The 6,297-nt window shown below is 44.0% G+C and overlaps 1 protein-coding gene across 3 annotated transcripts in view; it reads left to right on the top strand.

Moving 5' to 3' along the window:
- DLGAP2 (DLG associated protein 2) overlaps positions 1-6,297 on the top strand; it is a 533,037-nt gene that overhangs the window by 221,457 nt on the left and 305,283 nt on the right. The window lies entirely within an intron of this gene.

A 6,297-nucleotide genomic window follows, 5' to 3' on the forward strand; every position in this document is an offset into this window, starting at 1 on the left:
GATGATGGTGATGGTGAGGGTGATGGTGGTAAGGATGATGGTGGTGAGGATGATGGTGTTGAGGATGACACTGGTGAAGATGATGGTGGTGAGGATGACGACAGTGATGGTGATGGTGAGGATGATGGTAGTGAGGATGACGATGGTGAGAATGATGGTGATGGTGAGGATGATGGTAGTGAGGATGACGATGGTGAGAATGATGGTGATGGTAAGAATGATGGTGATAAGGATGATGGTGGTGAAGATGGTGACAATGATGATGGTGATGGTGAGGATGATGGTGAGAATGATGGTGATAAGGATGATGGTGGTGAAGATGGTGACAGTGATGATGGTGATGGTGAGGATGATGGTGGTAAGGATGATAGTGGTGAAGATTGCGACAGTGATGATGGTGAGGATGATGGTGGTGAAGATGGTGACAGTGATGATGGTGATGGTGAGGATGATGGTGGTAAGGATGGTGGTGAGGATGGTGACAGTGATGGTAATGATGGTGAGGATGATGGTGATAAGGATGATGGTGGTGAAGATGGTGACAGTGATGATGGTGATGGTGAGGATGATGGTGAGAATGATGGTAAGGATGATGGTGGTGAAGATGGTGACAGTGATGGTGGTGATGGTGAGGATGATGGTGGTAAGGATGATGACAGTGATGATGGTAGCGATGATGATGGTGATGACAGTATTGATGGAAGAGAAGAAGAAGAGTAGGAGAATGAGGAAAAAAGAATGGGGGAGGAAAAAGAAAAAACTGTTGATCATAATGGTGTTGGTGATGAAGAGGAAGAGGAAGATGGTATGCTTGGGTTCTCCATTGACTAATGCATTAATTCATCCCCCACAAAATGGTTAGGCAGTGGTTTCTTAGATGTGACACCGAAAGCATAAGCAGCACAAGGGTAAAACCAGACAAATAAAACTTCATCAAAATTGACATCTTTTGTGCTTCAAAAGACACAATCTAGAAAGTAAAAATACAACCCACAGTATGGTAGAAAATGTATGCAAATCAGATATCTGAGAGGACTCTTGTGTCTGGAACATATAAAGAATTCTTACAACTCAATGAAAAAGGCCACTCAAATTACAAATGGGCAGAAGACTTGAATAAACAGTTCTCCAAAGAAGGCCTACAAATGTCCTGCTAAGTACAGGGAAGCACAGCGTCATGAGTCATTACAAAACTTCAAATCAAAACCAAAGCGGGATACAATTGCATTCCCTCCAGGATGGCTGTAACTGAAAAGTGGACAATGGCAAGTGCTGGTGATGACTGGAGAAGCTGGGCCCTTCAGATACAGCCCAGAAGAATGTAAAATGCTGCCGCCACATGGTTTAGTTTGACAATTCCAAAAAAGTTAGAGTTACCTTATGAACCAGTGTGTGCGTTTCTAAGCGTTCATCCCAGAGAAATGAAGACATATGTCTACGTGGAAACTCACCCACAAGTGTCCACAGCAGCATTCCTCAGCCAGAAAATGGAAATGGTGGGAAGTTTCCCCATTAGCCCATCCACTGGCTAATGGATAAACAAAGCGCAGTCTGTGCATGCAGTGGAGCACACGCCACACTCAGATACAAATATTACGTGAAATGAGAGAAGCCAGACTCAGGTCCACCTACAGCATGATGCTATGTATATGAAATGTCCAGGACAGGCAAGTCTATAGAGACTGAAACTGAATTGCCCGGGTCTAGGGGCAGGAAGGAATGAGTAACTGCTGATTGGTATGAGTTTATTTTGGGGTGATGCAAATGTTTTGAAATTATGTAGTAGTGATTCTTGTGCACCTTTGTGAATATATAACATCACCAAATTGTAAACTTTGAAAGAGTGAATTTTATATCTGAATTGTGCCTTTATTTTAAAAATCTAAAAACAAACCAAAAACCATAGATACATTCTGTACAGTATCAGGAACATACAGTCCCGTAATGGGGAGAGAGTGAGCCGGGACACGTTATGGAACGGGACACACGCCCTGTGGACACTGCACAGGGAGTGTGGCCGTGTCAGGACCGGGGAGGGAAGGCAGAGACCTCAGTGAGGCATCAGAGAGAAGGTGATGCCTAGGACAGCCTGGGGCGCCTGGAGGTGTGACAGAGGCGTACAGGGACTCTCCTTTGGTGAGCTCCATTCTGAAACCATAGTGCTGTCCCCTGGTGCCCTCAGCAGGAACAAGCTTCAGTGTCACATAGGTAGTCTTCATTATTTCTCAGTATGGATTTTTTTTTTTTTTTTTTTTGAGACGGAGTCTTGCTGTGTCGCCAGGCTGGAATGCAGAGGCACAATCTCGGCTCACTGCAACCTCCGCCTCCTGGGTTCAAGCGATTCTTCTGCCTCAGCCTCCCGAGTAGCTGGGGCCACAGGCTCGTGCCACCACGCCCAGCTATTTTTTTTTGTATTTTTAGTAGAGACAGGGTTTCACCATGTTGGCCAGGATGGTCTCGATCTCTTGACCTCGTGATCCGTCCACCTCGGCCTCCCAAAGTGCTGGGATTACAGGCGTGAGCCACTGCGCCCGGCCCAGGATAGATCATTTTTTCCATGCTTTCTGATGTAGAATCTATAATGAGAGTTCCACATGCCTTATCTCGTTTAATCCTGTGCATGCTGTTAGCCATCGCGAACTTCATCTCATGGGGGATCCAGAGTCTCACGGGCAAAGTCTCATCCTGGCACATCAGGGTGGAGGAGTCACCTGCCCTGCACTGTGTGCTCCTTGGTCGAGATACTCTAAATAGCATGGAGGGTGATCACTGAGCACTGTTGGAAGGAATTCCTTAGGGAAGCTCTGATAATAAATAAAGTTGGAATTTATTTTTTATATCTCTGGGATCCCGTGATTCAAAGACACAATATATGCATATTGACAGGAAGCTGTACAAACAACTAGTATCATGTGACCTTGCTTAACAGGAGAAAAGCTTTCAAATACTTTATGTTTTATAGAAAGGATTCCCTGTTCAATCAGTGGTGCTGGGAGAATTGGCTGGCCTTGTGCAGCAGATTGAAACTGGACCCATTTCTTCCACCATATGTAGAAATTAATTCAAGATGGATTAAAGATTTAAATGTAAAACCCAAAACTATAAAAATCCCAGAAGACAACCTAGGCAATAGGAAGACATAGGAACTGGCAAAGATTTCATGACAAAGACACCAAAAGCAATTGCAACAAAAGCAAAAATTGACAAATGGGATCTAATTAAACTACAGAGCTTCTGCACAACAAAAGAAACTGTCATCAGAGCAAACAGGCAACCTACAGAATGGGAGAAAATTTTTGCAAACTATATATCCAGCAAAGATCTAATATCTGGCACCTATGAGGAATTTAAACAAATTTACAAAAAAAAATACATTAAAAAGTGGACAAAGGACAGGAACAGATACTTTTCAAAAGAAGACATCCATCCATCCAACAATTGTATGAAGAAAAATTCAACACCACTGATCATTAGAGCAATGCAAATCAAAACCACCATGAGATGCTGTCTCACACCAGTCAGAATGGCGATAATTTAAAAGTCAAAATATAACAATGGTGATTATTTGAAAGTCAAAATACTGATGAGGTTGTGGGGACAAAGAAACACTTATACACTGTTGGTGTCGCAGTAGTTCAGCCATTGTGGAAGACAGTGTGGCAATTTCTCAAAGACCTAAAGACAAATACCATTCGACCTAGCAATCCCATTACTGGGTATATGCCCAAAGGAAGAGAAATCCATCTGTTACATGCACAGATACATGTACCTGTGTGTTCAATGCAACAGTATTCACAGTAGCAAAGACCTGGAATCCACCTAAATGCATATCAGTGGTAGATTGGCTAAAGAAAATGTGGTACCTATACACTATGGAATACTATGTAGCCATAAAGAAGAATGAAATCATGTCTTTTGCAAGGATATGGATGGAGCTGGAGGCCATTATCCTTAGCAAACTAATGCAGATAACAAAATACCTCATGTTCTCACTTATAAGTAGGAGCTAAATGATGAGAACTCATAGACACACAGAGGGGAAAAACATATACTGGGGCCTATGGGAGGTGGAGGTGGGAGGAGGGAGGGGAGCTGGAAAAGTAATGGGTACTGGGCCTAATTCTTGGGTGATGATATGATATCTACAGCAAACCCCCATCACAAAACTTACCTTGTAACAAACGTGCACATGTACCCTGAATGTAAAATCAGTTTAAAAATGAGATTACTATCAAGTGAGTTTTCCAGTACTCTCCTTTGCTTTGAATAAGAAGTGTATTTTGTGTCCCCCAGCATTTTTCAACAGAGTTGCATACAGTTCTTTTGGCATACTTTCTTTTTGCGGTACATTTAATTTTATTAGATAGTTCTTATCCAGAAATTCTTCGTAGCCAAATTGTTATTGAGCATTAGCTTCATAAATCACTCCTCTCTGAAACACATACAGGTATATTTAACAGAATGCTCACGTCAGCACTTCTGCCTACAGTATGGGCTGGATGAGTTCGTTGAAGCCATGTCTCGAAAAAATCAGAGATGGGAAGGAGATGACTATTGCTGACCCAGCACAAAAGTTAGTTCTGTTTTTCCCCAGAATCCTTGCGAGTAAATATGAACTTGTGGACTGTCTTGACCAGAGGGGCTCCCGGGGAAACAGATGAGCCCCCGACCCTCTGGGTCTCCCATCACCACCCTTCCGGGCACATTAACACGGTGTGGTGTGCCGGCAGGTGTCGTCTCCCGGCTGCACTGGGAATGCTGTCCACAGGGTCCCTCTGTCCACAGGTCCTGGCACACTGCCAAGGTTATGGCCTACAGAACTTGGGTGTATCGCTCATGGGAGCCGAAATCAGTGGGAGCATTGTGGGATTCTAGCCTGCAGATGAAGTCGTTGAGGTCCTGAGGTTTTGTTTGGTTGTGTTCATTCTGATTTGTTTTGTTTTTGGAGACAGTGTCTCTCTCTGTCACCCAGGCTGGAGTGCAGTGACGTGATCTCAGCTCACTGCAGCCTTGACCTCCTGGGCTCAGGTGATGACCTCACCTTAGCTCCCCAGGTAGCTGGGGCAATAGGAGGTGCCACAACGCCCAGCTGATTTTTTGTCGAGATGGGGTTTTACCATGTTGCTTGCTGAGGCTTCTCTCAAATTCCTGGGCTCAAGCAATCCACCCACCTCAGCCTCCCAAAGTGCTGGGATTACAGTCATAAGCCACCACCCCTGGCCAGGTTGTGAAGTTTTAAGTGATTTGCCTCAGGCAGATCAGAGACTGGATTGCAAACCTCCCAACCTCACATAGTATTTCCAGCAATTTAGTGAATTGCTGGATCTCACAAATGATGCATTTAATTTGTGATATATGAGAGGTCTTCCGATTTTAAGTTATATGTAATATAGTGTAGCGTACATAGTGTTGACCCACTTTGTTGTTATAAAATGGTACAGAGCGCAGTCCAGCTAACCTTTTCTGTGAAGGGCCAAGTAGTTAATAGTTTGGTTTGTGGGCCATGTGGTCACAACTACTGTACTGTCGCCATAGGAAAACAACTATAGACAATTGCAAATGAGTGTGCCAGTGTGTACCAATAAAACTTTATGTTAAAAAATCAGGTAGGGGGCGAGGTTTAGCACAAAAAATGTCACGGTTTGACACCCGTGGTATTGGGGCTTCGTGGCATGGAGTGCTTCCTTATTGTTATGTTACAAATACATTGTGATGTGTTACGTGTTAAGGACTATATATGTAACATTTCTTTAAATACTTTCTGCCCAACAGAATCATCTATAGACAGGAAAATATCCTTCCATAGGTAGCTTCAGGTTTTAGTTTTGATGCAGTTAGTTGGACAAACCACAAGGATAATTTTAGTTTAAGCTCAAGTGTGTGTTTTATAATAAACTAGTGGTAATCCATTATAGTAATTAGTAATAATCACATTAATGCAGCACTTCATTAACTTCCGCCTCAAGTTGTTATGAAATACATGTAAACTCTCTTTACTGTTAGTGCCCGCTTGCCCGTCTGGTTTCTGTAAGCCACATGACCTGTCCACAGGCATTCGAGGGTTTGGCACACAGTGGTAGGGGATGCCTCTAGGCCTCAACAGCCTCAGCACTGAGAAGTGGAGAATAATGTGGGGAGAAACGCAGGTGCCCACACCTGGCAGGACATGGGATGGGGCAAACACTCGCTCAGCTGCTGCATCTCTACCAAGCAGCTACGCACATCTGCACATCCGGGTGGGGACCTGCCAGGTGAGAGGGGGCAGATGGGGAGGGGCAGGCGAGAGGGGGCAGGTAA

The sequence above is a fragment of the Sapajus apella genome, unplaced genomic scaffold (genome assembly GCF_009761245.1).
Source record: "Sapajus apella isolate SASKATOON/1434 unplaced genomic scaffold, GSC_monkey_1.0 scaffold116, whole genome shotgun sequence".
Classification (NCBI taxonomy): domain Eukaryota; kingdom Metazoa; phylum Chordata; class Mammalia; order Primates; family Cebidae; genus Sapajus; species Sapajus apella.